We start from the raw sequence: 16,462 nt of genomic DNA on the forward strand, positions 1-16,462 counted from the left end.
TCAGTCAGTTAAGCCTCTGACTTCGGCTCCAGTCATGATCTCACAGTTCCATGGGTTCGAGCCCCGCATTGGGCTCTGTGCTAACAGCTCAGAGCCTGGAGCCTGCTTCTGATTCTGTGTCTCCCTCTCTCTTGACCCCTCCCCGACTTGTGTTCTGTCTCTCCCTCTCTCTCAAAAATGAATAAACATTAAAAGAAATTTTTTTTACACAAAGGAAAAAAATAATATTCAGAGTTAGCTACACACACAAAATAGAAATCTCTGATAATATTTAGGTTTTTGACATTCCTTAATTATAACATTTTAAGCTGAAATGACTGCTTCCATAAGAAGCAATTAATGTCGTTCTCATACCGCCAGCCATCCACCACTGCAAAAATAAGAATATTCTTGAGCCTAAAGTTATAGAAATAATATATACTTTTTATTAGTGGAGAAATTATCCTAATTTCAACTTTGTCACCTTTGGGAAGGATTCTTTTCAAAACGTATTTGGAGTGTCCTACTACAATTAACCAACTGGATGCTTACAAAGACAATTTTTGCTTTAAATGGTCATGTACAATAACTCTGACAGAAACAAAGTGAATTTACAAAAAAAATTCACTCTCATTAAAAGCGACAGTGTGTGGAATTAACCAAAAGTTCATGACTTTATTTTAAGGGTAAAAATAGAGTCCATTGCAGGAGAAATTCTTTTAAAAAAAAAACAAAAAAACTGCGTCATAGACAAACCCCTATCCTTTGAGGACAAAGCTGAGGAACTGAGGAAGTCATGTAGTTAAGTGAATTGATATAATATAAAATTCAAAAGAGAAGGAAGAATAGTTCTTTGATGCCATCCACGCACCTCATTCCATCCATGCCAACTCTTCTGTTCTTTCAGGCAAGTTCTAGAACTTCTGTTCCTCTGGCCACCCAGTGCCATACTTCCTGTCCCTCTTACTTGCCTTCACCACATTTCTCTGTGGGTGGGGTGCACACACATTCAGGCGGCCTCACCTCTCTCCTAGTCCAGCCGCACTAAAGTTCAGGGGCATTGCCTCGGCTTACAGGTTCTGCAGAAAACCCGGACCAGGCAGGACCCCCTTGTGGGAAAGGCAGCCACGCTCTGCTCACTTGTTCTGCACTGGCTCACTTCCCAAACAATTTAGGTGGAACAAGCCAAGGCAGCCTTTCCATTTAGTCTTTCCATTTAGTCTTCAGGACTGGAAGCAGTAAAGGGAGGCACCACATCAATTTTCCTTCCATCTTTGCTGTTACTAAAGCTCATTCTTTGATATCCACCAGTGCCTCTCAAAAGGGTTATTAAAAGCATTTTTGGTGCATCAGTTTTGGTTCTGTGAAAATGTTCTGAATATTGTAGGGATGTCTCACTTCTCTGCTTCCCACCATTAAATTCCAGGAATGACCCCCAGATGTTCTAAAGACGACAATACATCCCCACACTGTTCCAAACCCTCTACAAGGGTGGTATAGCCCATGTGTCTAGGCCTTCTTCTGTTCTAAAATGAAATTGAGGATGGCTGAAGCTTAGTTTCCTACACAAATTGTGAATTATGTATAGTATTTAGGTTGTGATATTGAAGCCGCTGCTGTCAATATAGCAGGATCAGACAAGAAAATGTATGGTTCTTACTACCCTGGGATGCAAGAAGGCATGTTTCAAAAAATGCTCTTGCCCCACAAAATTCTAATGAAAATATTATCTCCACTTGGGACAAGATTTATCACTTCATAAACTCAAGAAATGGCAAGTAAAGTATGTTCTTAAAGTTAAACCCACCTCAACTCCACACCCCCCACCCCAAAACACAAACATGTAGAGAAAATGGCTCCCACTATAGATGAGTTATCTGCATTTGTACAGACAGTTTTGACAGTTGGCAGAAAGGAAGGGCTTATTGGAGAGAAATATATACTGAAGATTGACTTTTCAGGCAAATGCTTATTAGCGCCGTACTGCTTCCTTAGGGGACAGGGGGATATATCCTGAAGTTTAAGATTTAATGAGGATTTTTGGAGAGCAGACCAAATTGCAGCCACAGAAAATAAATTATAGGCAATTAGGTTTACATCTGATCCATTTTCCAGCACCCTAAGCTTTACTCATAATCTGTCTTCAGATTCACATTTTCCTGCAAATACCAAACCTGTTTTGCTTGTGAGGACATAGGGGAATGGAAATGAAATGTCTCCGGGTTGACACCCAAAAGTCCAGCCACAGGTGAACCCAGATTATATTTGCAGGCAGCAAAGTATTGAGTTACCGAGTCCTTCCGGAGTGCATTTGTTACAATCCCATTGAAAATCAGTTGGCTTGGCAGAGAAGGTCTCATTTGCAAAGGAGAAAAATGAGCACTGTGCCAGTGGACAGGGCTCCAGATGTAGCAGGTGTCTGCAGTGGCCACAAAACACTGGCCACAAGCCTGGCTATATCAAAATGACCTGGAGACAGAGCTGGAAATACAGCTTCCCCCAAGCTCTACCTGTTACAGACTAAATTGCATCCCCACCAAATTCCTACATTGAAGTCCTAACCTCCAGTGCCTCAGAATATGACTATTTAATAAGTGGGTCTTTAAAAAAGTAATTAAGGTTAAATTTGATCCAGTGGGATGTAATCCAACATGACCCGCATCCTCTTCAGAGCAGGCTAGGACACAGACAAGCACAAAGGACAGACCACATGAAGATGGAGGGAGAGGACAGGGACCCCTGCTGACACCTCATCTCCATCTTCCAGCCCCAGAGCTGTGATGTAAACAAGTGTCTACCAAAGAAGTCATCTAGTCTGTGGCACTCCTTACCAAAGACCACGCTGAGTAACGCACCCACTTCCCCAGACCAGTGCCTGAGAGTCTCTAGAGGCTGGGGGCAGAAGTCATTCTAACACACCAGGGTTTGAGAACCACCAACATGAACTTCTTGCCAAGAGGCTGAAGCACTTCTGCAGACTGCCCAGCACCGCGACCTGCCCTGACTGTGGCCAAGCACTGGGCCCACTCCTGTCCCACACACACTCAGGTGTCTGTGGTGGAGTGGGTTCTCCCTCCTCCTGTTGGACCTGATGCGTAGTTGCTGCCTTCTGCTTTTAGGACTCTTTTGGGAACTTTTCACCTCAGAAACTACTTCTGTCAAAGCTATGTGAAAGGTAGCTGAAAGGGGTATTCTAAATGACATGAAAATCTATTTTTTAAAGAAAAATGCAGGGAGAACAGAGGATCAGGTGATGCTGACCAAACTGCTGGGTGACTGCTAAGACATGGAGGGCTGAGGCAGCTCAGTGGCTCAAGGATTATATGTTTAAGTATGGGGTGTCACCAGTGTCACCAGCTCACTAGCCCTGAAAGTCTCCAGGTTTTCCTAGGGCTGCAGAGTCAGAGTATTCCAGCCTCCAGATGGGACATCTGGGAAAGTCATGGTCATACTTCATGGGATTATCATGGAAAATCACCTTGCTCATCTCAGTTCATAAACACATCAGTAGTAAGGCTGGGGAGCTTATAACATGTGGTCTAGCTTGAACATTTGTTTCTGGTAAACCAAAAGCCATACAAGGATCTGTCACAACAGAGCTGCTGAGCCTCTAGAATCCACCTATGGCCAAGAGGGACCCTTGCATACCATTCTGTTATAGCCATGGCCAAATACACAAACCTGAAAGGAAATTATAATGCTCCTTCTATTTCCACCATTTAAATTATCCAGTTGGGTTCCCTAACATTATGTTTCAGGATTACTGCTCCCTGCCCCTAGATTTGCAACTTTGCATTTTATTTGCCTAGAAGCAAATGTGACCAGCAATACCTTCTACCTGGGCATAGGTACAAGTGTTTCTTTGGTCCAACCCTACCCCAATCGCCACCATCTAATAACCTCTCACTCACTAAGCTTCAAGTCATGTATTCACGTCTGGACTCAATAAATAGTTACTGAGGACCTATCACAAGTTACGCATACTCCAAGCCCTAAAGTATAGTAGTGAACATAACAGACTAAATTTCTGCTCTTCTTGAACTTAATTTCATGTGGTGGAAACAGACAATAAACAAGCAAATAAATACAAATACAACTTCCAGATGTTTTCTGTAGGAAAAATAAAGCAGAGTAATGAAATAGAGTAGTTGTTCTCAAAGTTTGGTCTCTGAATCAGCAGTCTCAGTGTCTCCTGGGAACTCATTAGAAAAACAAACTCTCAGGCTTCCCTCAAGACTTTCCAGTCAGACACTTTAGACACATGACCCAGCAAAGACAATAACATTGGAGAACCACTGCCATAATAAAGAATGACTGAGGAGAGTTGCTTTAGATTGAGTGGTCACAGAAAACCTCCCTGAGAAGGTGACATCTGAGCTGAGACTTCAATGTCATTTGTGCCAGGACTTGTCCTGGTCTTAACTCTCCACAGTGGTCACTTAAGTTCTCCAAAAATCTTTGGTCTTTATTTCATGCTTGCCAAACACTCTCTGATTCTCATTTCCCATCAAGGCTAGCTTCGTGGAGGTGTGACCGATGCAGTCACAGAAGTCCCTGCCCTCAGAAGGGCCCCATACTTGGCATAAAGCTCTACTGTCACCATCTTGAAATTCCTAGTAGTTTTTTCTCTGAACTTGTTTTGTAACTGAGTTATCATAGGACAATGGAGCAGGCATCTGAACAGAGAAGAGATCTGGGAAATATGCATTCTGTCTCAGTCACATAAAGCATTTGCACTGCCCTATGAGCACACGATTCTGGTGGACTTGTACTGCATGGGAGTCCAGTGACACTCCGAGCGAGTTTCACGTATGTGTGTTAAGTAGCCACAGGGACACCTCAGAGAGGCCATGTTTTCCTCTCCTCTTCAGAATTTGCTTCAAGCACAGAAAGAATGCAATGGTTTTCGAAGAAACAAGAACTCCCAAGGAATGCTATCCATATTTTCATACCCAAGCAACTTTCCCGGATTGCCAAACGCTTATGCTGAAAATGGAGGCACAGGAAAAGGCAAGGTTAGGGCAGCCCATTGCTCCTTTTCCTTTCAATTCTTCCTGCCTCTCCAGTGAGCACAGGTGGAATTTGTTAGTACAATGCAGGTGAATCAAAAACAACTGAGTTAGTATCACGCACCAGTCCCACTGTTCTGGTAAGAATGAAAGACAGATGCACGCGGGGGCTCCCACATATGCACTGGGCAATTTCAGTGATTCTGCATCTGAGTTAAATGCTCATAAATTTACATTTAAAACTGACATTGGACAATAGAACTGGTAAAACTCATGCAAATAATTTAAAATTGTATTTTACTTTACTTAAGATGATGTTCAATAGCAAATCAAAAAGAACATGACTTATCAAGAGAAAACCCATGGAAGGAAAGGAAAAGCTTTCTGTTTTAGTTCTTTTAGTGACAACTGTTTCCTGCTTTTTGAACAAGGAGCCCCATAAATTATGTAGCCAGTGCTGCTACCCGTTAGACGCCAGCCCACAGAGAAGCGCGCTCACCATGTGGACATGAGCGTCTCGAGACACGGAGCAGCTCTGTTCTCTGTGTCACAAATGGGTCATCAAGTGGAACATCCGTCTCTGAGAGGGTGCCAGGTGGCACTGCTATCAGAAGAGTGCAGCTTTATTTGTTTCAGGCAGGAAGATAAAAAGAAAACCTTTCTCTCTAGCTCATGCCCAGACCCTATGAGAACAACTGCTTCTTTAGAAATAGGCACGTGGGCAGCTACCGCGACCTGGTACGATGTTGAATCTTAAAAGAATTGGCCCATATTCCATGAGAACAATGGGCCATTTCTCAACAAGCAAGAAATGTAAAAAGAGCTACAGCATGGAAACATTCACTAATTCCCTAGCACTAAGCCGGTACACACACATCCCAGCAGGATGCAAAAGAGGATTCCAACTGTTGAAAATCATGAGGTTTGATGGTCCTGTCTTATTTCACCTTCTGCTACAAACTCAAGTTATACCTATACTTAGTGGAAATATAGTCCTCCTTCTCTCAACCACTTCCAATTTGCAATGCGTGGCTCAACCAACCAACCAAAAAGAGAAGGGGAGGGGGGGAAGAAATGGAGTTCCTTTGACTTCGCCTGCCCAAGCTTCAATCCTGAATGCTAAAAGGGACCTCCGTTTACAGGCAGTTCCAAGGCCTGGTGTGTGTCACCTCACACGATCAGATCCATCACCCCTGTCGCTTCAGTTCATGAGAAATCTGGGATCTTACTCGCACGTGGTGCCAAGCGAGGTACAAAGGCTGCTTTCATGAACTTCGTCAGGTTTACAAGGCTGAAAGTGCCAAGACTTCAGGGTTACGGCACTATCCCACTCATTTCTTATTAAGATGCTCCTTCATCATTGGAAATTCCTTTCGGTCCCGAATGACTTCAGTCTTGTTATTGAGCCATTAGTTAGAAGAAAAGGCTGAGAACCAAAATCCTCACCTCCCCAATGAAACCATTAGCTTTTGGAAATCGATTTTTACAAGATGCCTAAATGCTGACCCTGGAGAATACAGTGTTCTATGAGGTGAAAACATGGGTAACAGATTTACTTTTCACCCTCAAAATAAAGAAATAAATACCTTCTGTTGATAAGTAATGTGTGGGAAATGTTCTGGAAGAGTTCAGAGGTGGAGTTTCTCCCCTACTCTAAATACAAAAAAAAAAAAATAAAGAACTGCCTCTTGTATAGAACTTGCAAAGAGGCTGGACGCCAGGGGCATGGGAGAGGGTGGGTAAACTATGGTTTCCAGCCTTGGCGGCCTTCAGTCCTCAGCTGGTCCGTTTCTCAGTCTCTTCATCTCCAAGGGGATCAGAGGGGGGTTTTAACTGTGCTCTGCGAAGTTTTTAGGGAAAAGGCTGTTAAACCTTAGTAAGCGTTAAGAATCATGAGGGATGTATGCTCACAGTCCATACTCATAATCTTCCACCTTTGACATTGACTTAGTAGGTCTAGGAAGAGGGAGGACTGGGGAATCTCAATTACTAAAAAGATGATCAGTTGATTCGAATGCAAAGCCTGTGGAGGTGCCTCAAGGGTTTTAAGTTGAGGGAACAGATGCATAATGGGCTCTGTCATCTTCACCACTGCATCTAGGAAAGCAGCTCAGCCTTCCTCTATTTAACAATTAAGTGCCCCCAAAAGCTTGATGAAGGACTCATTGCTTTGAAAAGCACAGGACAAGATGTCCTCTAGGCCTTGTGCAGTGTCCATGTCTAGGATTCCAGGAAGTCCGTGGTGAGGCAGACTTAACTTGAAGGAGGTACCTGGAGTACATTAAAAGGCTCTCTTCTTTCTATGGAAAACCTCCAAAGTGGGCTAGCGAAGAGATACTCAGCCCCCACCCCTGGACTCCAGGTCATCAAGCAATTATACTCCCATAATAGATCAAAAAGCAATCTCTCACTTCTTTAAAAAATCATTACAGGGGCACCTGGGTGACTCGGTCGGTTAAGCATCCGACTTAACTGACTGACCCAACTCAGGTCATGATCTCACTGTTTGTGGGTTCAAGCCCTGCTTTGGGCACTGTGCTGATAGCTCAGAGCCTGGATCCTGCTTCAGATTCTGTGTCTCCCTCTTTCTCTCTGCCCCTCCCCCACTTGTGCTCACTCTCTCTCACGCTCCCTTTCTCTCTCAAAAATACACCAACATTAAAAAATATTTTAAAAATCACTACAAATAATTAGTGTTGTGGGTTGAATTCTGTCAACTCAAAAGATATGCTGGGGACAGCTGGGTGGCTCAGTCAGTTAAGCATCAGACTTGATTTTGGCTCAGGTCAAGACCCCCCAGTTCATGGGATTGAGTCCCATGTCAGGCTCTGCACTGACAGTGTGTTGAGCCTTCTGGGGATTCTCTCTCCCTCTCTCTGCCCCTCCCCGACTTGCATACTTGAACACACGGGTTCTCTCTCTCTCTCTCTCTCAAAATAAATAAATAAGCTTAGAAAAAAAAAAAAAAAAAGATATGCTGAAGTCCTAAGCCCCAGTACATCAAATTGTGATCTTTTGTGGAAAGAGGGTCATGGCAGATGTAATTAGTTAAGATGAAGTCATCCTGGAGTAGGGTGAGTCCTTAATGCAATATGGGCGTTGTCTCTAAAAGAAGACAGTATGAAGACCCAGGGAGAATGTCAAATAAGGACAGAGAGATTGGAGCTATGAGGCTGCATGCCAAAAGCCACCAAGGATTGCCATCAACAACCAGAAGCTAGGAGAGAGGCACAGAGAAGACTCTCCCTCCAGGCCCTCTGAAGGAACACACCCTGTCCTCACCTCAATTTCAGACCTCCTGCCTCCGCCCCGGTGACCGAATACATTTTGGTCACTTGAAGCCACCCAGGTTGTGGTATTTTCTTATGGCATCCCCAGGAAATGAATATAATCATTAATTTACAAGCGATAAAAATGATCTTCCCAAAGGTTGCTCTAGGATCTTAATTTAATCTTCAGGGCAGGAATCTCAAAGATTATCCAAACTCTGCCCAGGCATGAGGGAATGTCATCCTTCAAAAGCAACAAGGTTCATCTCTACACTGAGTGTCAATGTGTCATTAAAACAATCTCTAGGTCACAGCAGTGCATGTGGCCCCATCACTCAGTGTGCCTCATCTTTTCAGAGACATCATTAATTGGTGTTGGGCATGAAACCAAAAAGCTTGAAAAAAAAGGAATATTTAAAAGGAATAAATGATATCCATGTAAAAGGGTTCCAAAAGGTCATGTTCCTACAGGAGGCAGGAAAACATTGTATGTTCTGAAGTTTCCCTCGCAAATAGGTCACATTTCCATTTCCCTAAAAAGAACTTCCCGTTTTTAATCTCACTGGATATTGTGATAATTAAAATCCCCTCTCAAAATATCTACACAGTGGTACTTTTAAGCCACTGGGTTCAATTAACATCTTCTTATTAACAGAAGGCTGCAATGATTTCAAATCTATTTTTTAAAGTAGGATACATTTGACTAGTACCCTCATTTTTATGAGGGATTCAAAGGGAACTCCAGGTTTCACAATTAGGACATTCATTTCCATTGTGAGAGAACACAAAATAACTAGGAATCCAACTTATGTAAAACATATAGTCAAATCTGATCAATATAAGTGTGGTGGCTAGATTTTACATGTCAAAATACCCACCATCTATGTTAAAATTCTTTCCATTTTGCTTTAAGACTTCCTTACTATGAAACATGTTCTGTGGGTCTATAAATACATTAAGATGAAAAGTTAAAGCAACTCTGGTGGTCCTACCATCTGGCTTTGGATATGGATTGTTAATTGATCAATAAATCCCCTGCAGGCCCCTCCCTTGCTGGGTGGACTGCTCCTCTACCTCCCCAACTCCTGCTCTTAATTTTTACTAAATGCAAACCTGAGCCCTGGGCAGCGAGAATCACATTCAGGTAAGTTACGTGGTCTACATGAGAAGTATTTACCCCTGTACTTTGATATAAGCAAAGCTGTGACATGATAACCCAAACTACCGAAAGGATTCCCTGGAGATGATTATTTCCACCATAAAAGGAGTCATAAAGAAACTCTTTGAAATAACACTTGACCTTGACCCACTTCAAATTCAATTCAACTGACAAGAATTCTCTTTTCATAAAATTTTTTGGACCTCAAGTAATATATCAATTGAGGTGTGATGCTTTGTGTTTTATAATATATAAACACAAACATATACAAACACAGCAGGTATATATATTTATTTGTTCAACATTCATTCATTCATTGTGTCAATCCCCTGTGCACCAAGAATCATGTGCCATGAGGGACACAGCTGAGTAAGACACAGACCTTACCGTAAGAATATTTCATACAATCACATCTCATATATAAGTATAGTGAAAGAGAAGAAAATGAACAACTGTTTGTGGAAAGTAAACTCCCTAACAAAAAACATGAGGTTTCATTGATGGATACATGAGGTTTACCCCAAAGGTAAACCCAAGTGTACCCTTCTCTCACACTCCTCTGTTTGCTTACATAGGATTTTGAGTCTAGGTTAACATACATACAGCACCTAGAGCCATCCCAATTACTGAGCAGGGGATTACAGATTCAGAATGATCCGGGAATGTTAAGGAGCTGCAAAGTGCAAATTCTGCTGGTTTGCATGAAAGTCATCATAAATCTCAGCAAATTGTACCTTAAAAATATTCTGATTTTGATTGGAAGTGTTCTACAGTTGCAAAAGACCCAGCCCCAGTAAAGTGCATGACAACTTGAACCATACAATCATTTTCAGTTCATGAATATTTACACAATCACTCCATTCTTTCCATTCCCAACAAATAAAAACATGAAAATATTTTTTATTCAATACTAAAATATTGAAATAAGTCATAAATTGATTATATTGTATGTACAACCAGTTACTATAAGATAAGTATATCTGTTTTTGTTTCAAGCCACAGAAATCAATTCTGAGAAATTCAAGCAGAAGGTAATTCATTGAAACCAAAGAAACAGTTGAACAGTGAAGCCTTGAGACAGACACCAGTACATCCCTAGAGTCTCGATAACTATGCAGAAGTTCTCTCTAATGAGCTAATTTACTCCTAGCACGCCTCCAAGGAGTCATGGCCTCCTGACCATTCCAGTCCATGGTTCACATTTTCAGGATCCAAAAAAGCTACCTGGCCTAATTTGGATCAAGTGCCTACCTCCACATCCCAAGGGGCAGGAACAATGTACATAGACTTCTTAACAGAGAGGGGTGAATGACTGTAAACACAGAAGTTATCTTTGTCATTAAAGTAAAGTAAGTTTTTAAAATATTCCCCCTTTTTAAGGAGTTATATTTCTCAGTTTACTATTGCTTCTTTTCTAATACTTATTCTGAGTACAAAATAACAACTATGGGTACTGCTTAGGAGAAAGGCAGGAGTCAGGAGGGTATAAAACAGGAAGATGAGCATAACATATAACCTGACTTAACATCCATCTCAACACATGAGCACTACTTGGTGATTTATTCTTCATCCTATGGACATGGAGAGCTCCAGAAAAACAAGAGTCATTTAGAGGTACAAACAGATCTAGATTCTGGAGCCAAGAGAACAGAATGAGGTTTACTCCAAAAGCCCTGACGAGAGTATTATATTCCCTTAAACAGCCAGCAGAGGGATTCCTCAGAATCAGTGCCACGTGATATTTCCAATATTGCTCTGCCAAGAGACATTACCTTTCTTTGTGACTGATGAAAAACAAAAACAAACAAATAAAATCTTAACTCCAAAAGAAAGAATGATGAGGAAGCCAGGATTCTGGGTTGACAGAGGACAACTGTCTAAAGAGAGAAATTTACTTTTTCAAGAAGCAAATGCATCTACTCCTTCTTTCTGTTGGAAAGGTTGCTTGATGAGTTCAGTTTTGAGTTACATGAAAAGACTTATACACAGTGAACACTTTGAGTCTAATGAGAAATGTCAAATGGAAAATGTAACTAAGAGAGTCTTGCTCAAAAAGTCCCTGCTGATGAAACCTGAAATCAATATTGATGAATTTGGCTTGGCCAATTTTTGCTGAGTGGAATGAACTGCGTTGGTAGGAGTTATTTTAGCTGTATTTCCTCAGCATGCCAATAGAGTTTTTTCCCTGTTCCTCCAGCCACACATGTGGCATACATTTATTATTTACAATACACACACAGGAAGTGCTTGATTGATGAGATAACCCCTCTTTCAGAAAGATCTTTTCCAAATGGGGCTTTGTACTTACTGTAGGTGTTAAATGAAGTACCATAAAGTCAGTAAGATATACTTTTTCACCCCTAGATTTTATTTCCGATAAAAATATTACAAGGGTGATTTTTTTGTAGGCAGTATGTGATGTAAAATATGGTTACAGATAAACACAGATTGTGCCTATACATTTTTCTCTTTACATGCTCTCAAAGGCTTTGTGGATGGTGTATAGACAAGCTTATGTAAATACGAGGGGAAAGAGAGGACATGAGAGGGGAGAGATTGAAACCAGGATGGTTTCTGGATAAAATGTGATCATGTAGAGTGGACCACTCTATTCATTTAGATTTTAGTCTGTACTTACAATACTCAGATTGTACTATTCTGTTGATTAAGAACTATAAGCACTCAAAGCAGCATCTATGGCATTTATGTGGCATCAAAACATGTATGGTCAGGGGCGCCTGGGTGGCTCAGTCGGTTAAGCATCCGACTTTGGCTCAGGTCATGATCTCGCAGTTTGTGAGTTCGAGCCCCACATCGGGCTCTGTGCTGATGGCTCAGAGCCTGGAGCCTGCTTCAGATTCTGTGTCGCCCTCTCTCTCTGCCCTTCCCCCACTGGCACACTGTCTCTCTCTCTCTCTCAAAAATAAATAAGTATTAAAAAAAATCTATGTTTTTTTTTGTTGTTTTTTAATTTTTTTTTAACGTTTATTTATTTTTGAGACAGAGAGAGACAGAGCATGAACGGGGGAGGGTCAGAGAGAGGGAGACACAGAGTCCGAAACAGGATCCAGGCTCCGAGCTGTCAGCACAGAGCCCGACGCAGGGCTTGAACTCACGGACCGTGAGATCATGACCTGAGCTGAAGTCGGCCGCTCAACCGACTGAGTCACCCAGGCGCCCCCAAAAAATCTATGTTTTAAATTTAATTTTGAAACATTAAAATTGCTATAATATCAATGTTCCTGTTTACTTTTAGAAAGCAAATTGTGTTTTTATTTTATTTTTTTAAGTTTATTTTGAGAGAGAGAGAGCACGCAAGCATGAGTTGGGTAGGGGCAGAGAGAGAGGGGGCAGAGATAATGCCAAGCAGGCTCCACACCATCAGTGCAGAACCTGACATGGGGCTCGAACTCACAAACTGCGAAATCATGACCTGAGTCAAGGTTAAGAGTCGGATGCTTAACTGACTGCGCTACCTAGGCACCCCTTTAACAATACTTTTTAAATGTTGTTCACAGGCAGTTACAAAAACAGGCCACAGGCCAGATGTGGCCTGCAAACCATAGTTTGCCAATCCCGGTTTACTGCCAGATTTTTTCACACAAATTTTTTAAATGTAAAATGAATACAGGTAGACAAAATAGCTTTAACTTCTGTGGACAACTACTCTGTTGACTGCACAGTTTCTCACCAAGACCTTTTGGTCACCCCTTCATAACACCTACCTTCTCCACTTCCAACCACCCCTGAGCTCCTGGTGGTCCAGTTCTAGAATATGACCCCACCCACCCACCCAGTCTCAGTTGACTGGTCCGAGGTGATCTTGTAACCCCATATGGGTCAGAGAAATGAGAGTTCTTACCTTGAGTGATAGTCTCCATCTGTTTGGCTTGAGGGTCTGTATCAAACGAAAAAGGAGGCTTTCCATGGCCATGGTTTCCGACCAGCTGAAGGGCAGAGCTGGGAAAGCCCGTCTGCAAACGGAGAGAATGAAGTCAACACACAGACAAGAGAAAACAGAGGAGATTTTGACAGCAAGGTCTTCGTTTATTTTATTCCTAAGGTTCAGCTGTATTCTCGTCCTTGGATTTCCTGAGAAAACTGCTACAGCCTTAGAATAAATCTTCCTCTGCCTCCCCCACTCAGCTATCTGGCACCGGTTTCTGTCGCTTACAACCAAAACTAATACTTTTTACGCAGATATACCATTTTTAATTAGTCAGCCTTCTTAGACTGGGAAATCATTTTTAGGGAATCGGGCTCAATACGAGTTTGAGCAAGTGCATTCTTTGAGATTACTCAAGATGTTTTTGGTTCAGAGATTTCTGTTTACACATTTGAATACACCTCTGAACTAAGATCCTAATTAAACTACAGGCGCAGCAAAATGTTGTAATTTATCAACAGCGCTCATTTCCCTCCCTATCACCTCCAGTAGCTGATGTAGAGGGAAGGCCAGAAGCTGATGTAGAGGGAAGTTTGACAATTTTTCAAATCCCTAGTATGTTTCTAGCACTTTTCTTCCCGTAGGCTATTACCCATGACCTGGAATTGTGCCTGGGGCAGAGTTATCACTCGACACATATTGAATCAATGAATCAATACATATTTTAATGATTTTTTTTGTTTAATCACACCCAAAAGGCCCCTTTTTTATCTGTAAAAGGATTTTTAGTTTATTTATTTTTATTTGTTTATTTTTTAATTTTTTTTCAATATATGAAATTTATTGTCAAATTGGTTTCCATACAACACCCAGTGCTCACCCCAAAAGGTGCCCTCCTCAATACCCATCACCCACCCTCCCCCCCCCCCACCCCCCATCAGCCCTCAGTTTGTTCTCAGTTTTTAAGAGTCTCTTATGTTTTGGCTCTCTCCCTCTCTAACCTCTCTCTTTTTTTTTTTTTTAAGGATTTTTAGTTTAAATAACTAGTCATAAAAAAAAAAAAGATTTTCTTTAAACCTGAAACTTTCCTGAAAGAAAAATTCCTAGATAGAAATAAGAAAAAAAAAAAAAAAAAAAAGGAAGAAATAAGGCCGAGGGGAATCTTTTCTTAAGATAGTTACATTGAAATGACAACATGATAAATGCAACAACATAAAGAACTTTCTGTTCTTTGTTTCTTTGTTTTTTATGTTTTTGGTGCTGTTTAAATAAATCCGGTTGCAACAATACATACAGAATTTTCAAATCCTTTAGGAACATCAAGCCAAAATTCATATGTGGAAACAATGGGGGCTATTTCTCTATCATCTCTTCTCCTGGAAGCCACATGAAACAGACACACTTTCAGGGCTAATGGCAAAAATCCTCCTCTCTCTCTTTTTTTTTTAATGCGTTCTGAAGAATGGCCAACGAACCTGCCAACCTAGTCAGGTCACTCTCACCAGCTGCTTCTTTGAGTTTAGTTCCACACACCAAATGATAGACTTACATAGATGGGAGGCAGTATGGCAAAGTGATTTCTTTCTTGAAAAAATTCACAGATTTTTTAAAGTGAATCATCACACGGAGTTTTCAGCATCATAAGAAGCCTGGCTTTATATATTTTGCCCTGTATCCTCTTCCAAAGGGACCAGCTTCACTATGAATCCTGTTGAGCCTTCTAGACTAACCCAGTGAATGACGCTGATGACAATTTGCCACCAAATATTAGTTGGATGCAATACATTTGCTACTGCATATTCATGGATGTATACCTAAAGATCCTTTGTTTCAAATACAAAACGCGAGAAGATACATTCAGCAGTTTGCACCAGTGCTAGGCTCATTTCATTCCCCCCCCCCCCCCACCAATGCACAACTGCCTTCAATTGTTAACTCTACCCCAGGAGGTCAGGAAGTCATTTGGAAACAGTCCCATTTGAAAAACAAGAATCTATATTTAAAACACAGAAACCCACTCTTCCGGGTTTGAAGGTATTTTTATTTGATTGCTCAGATGATAATGAGCATTGTCCATCAGTTGCCAAACAACTTTCTCTCATGGGATCCTTATTGTTTCTTTGTTATTACACAGAATAACAGCTCTTTGGTACTCATTTCCTGAAGAAGATTACTTTTCAGTATCAGACTTCACCAACAAGCCTTTTCCCAGCCGAGGACTACAAATCTACACTGTGACTAACAGAGTGACTTTCTCAGTCATACTGACTGTAGAAGAAAACAAACAAATAAGAGTGACAGAGCCTGCTGAACTTCTCCACTGCCTATTTGCGGGTCCTCACAAATGAGAACTTCTCTGGCTTCCCTGGGCTATCCTCACGTAAGAGGAAAAGGTTTGGCCAGAACAGTGTTACAACATCCCAACCAGGATTTAAGGGCCTCCCAAAATTGGAAAAAACAGTGTCCATCACTGAGAGTGGGTCCATGTCAGTTAGAAAAGGAACATGGAAAGTTTCAAAAGTTTTTCCATAGACTCCAGTTCATTATAGGTGACTGTTTAACATAGAAGGCCACTCTGGCCTGGTCCAGGCACCAGATAGAAGTCCACACAGGTGTCATGACTATCTTATGAAGGTGAGAAGGGAATATGAGACCTGCAGTCAAGATGTGGCTTTGAATCTGGACTATTACAATGTGCTAGCTAGCTGTATTGAGTTTCAGTTTTCCTCATCTGCTAATTACACATAATGTCTAGTTCACAGTCTTGTTTCAAAAACTAGATGAAATGATCTGTGCGCAAATGTTTAACCAGCACAGGAGGCATGCAATAATGAAATAAATTTTTCTCTAATGGCATCCAGAGGGCAATGACAACATAAGCCAACTCAAAGCAGCTGAAAAGTGACAGCTGGCATGGCCACCAAATAAACCTACAGAAAAATGCAAATCCACATCAAGATGATGTCTTCCTCAGCAAACACTTTTCCTACAGCTGGGAATTCAGAGAATTTCTGTGTCTCTAATTAACATAATAAGGGGATAGAGGACTCCTGGAATGCATGTAGGGTACACTTAAAGTCCAACAACAATGTCAGGAAAGGTCCCTCTATAAAAATTGAATTTAACAAAACTCAACCTACAATGACTGGGAGCAGTAGGC

General features: G+C 41.4%; 1 long non-coding RNA gene across 1 annotated transcript in view; it reads right to left on the minus strand.

Moving 5' to 3' along the window:
• LOC109275457 (uncharacterized) overlaps positions 1–16,462 on the minus strand; it is a 285,664-nt gene that overhangs the window by 138,348 nt on the left and 130,854 nt on the right. The window contains exon 2 of the long non-coding RNA XR_002084151.2: positions 13,279–13,390. This is a non-coding gene — a long non-coding RNA (uncharacterized LOC109275457). The remainder of the gene's footprint in view (positions 1–13,278; positions 13,391–16,462) is intronic.

Source organism: Panthera pardus, unplaced genomic scaffold (genome assembly GCF_024362965.1).
Source record: "Panthera pardus isolate Hobbes unplaced genomic scaffold, ASM2436296v1 HiC_scaffold_20, whole genome shotgun sequence".
Classification (NCBI taxonomy): domain Eukaryota; kingdom Metazoa; phylum Chordata; class Mammalia; order Carnivora; family Felidae; genus Panthera; species Panthera pardus.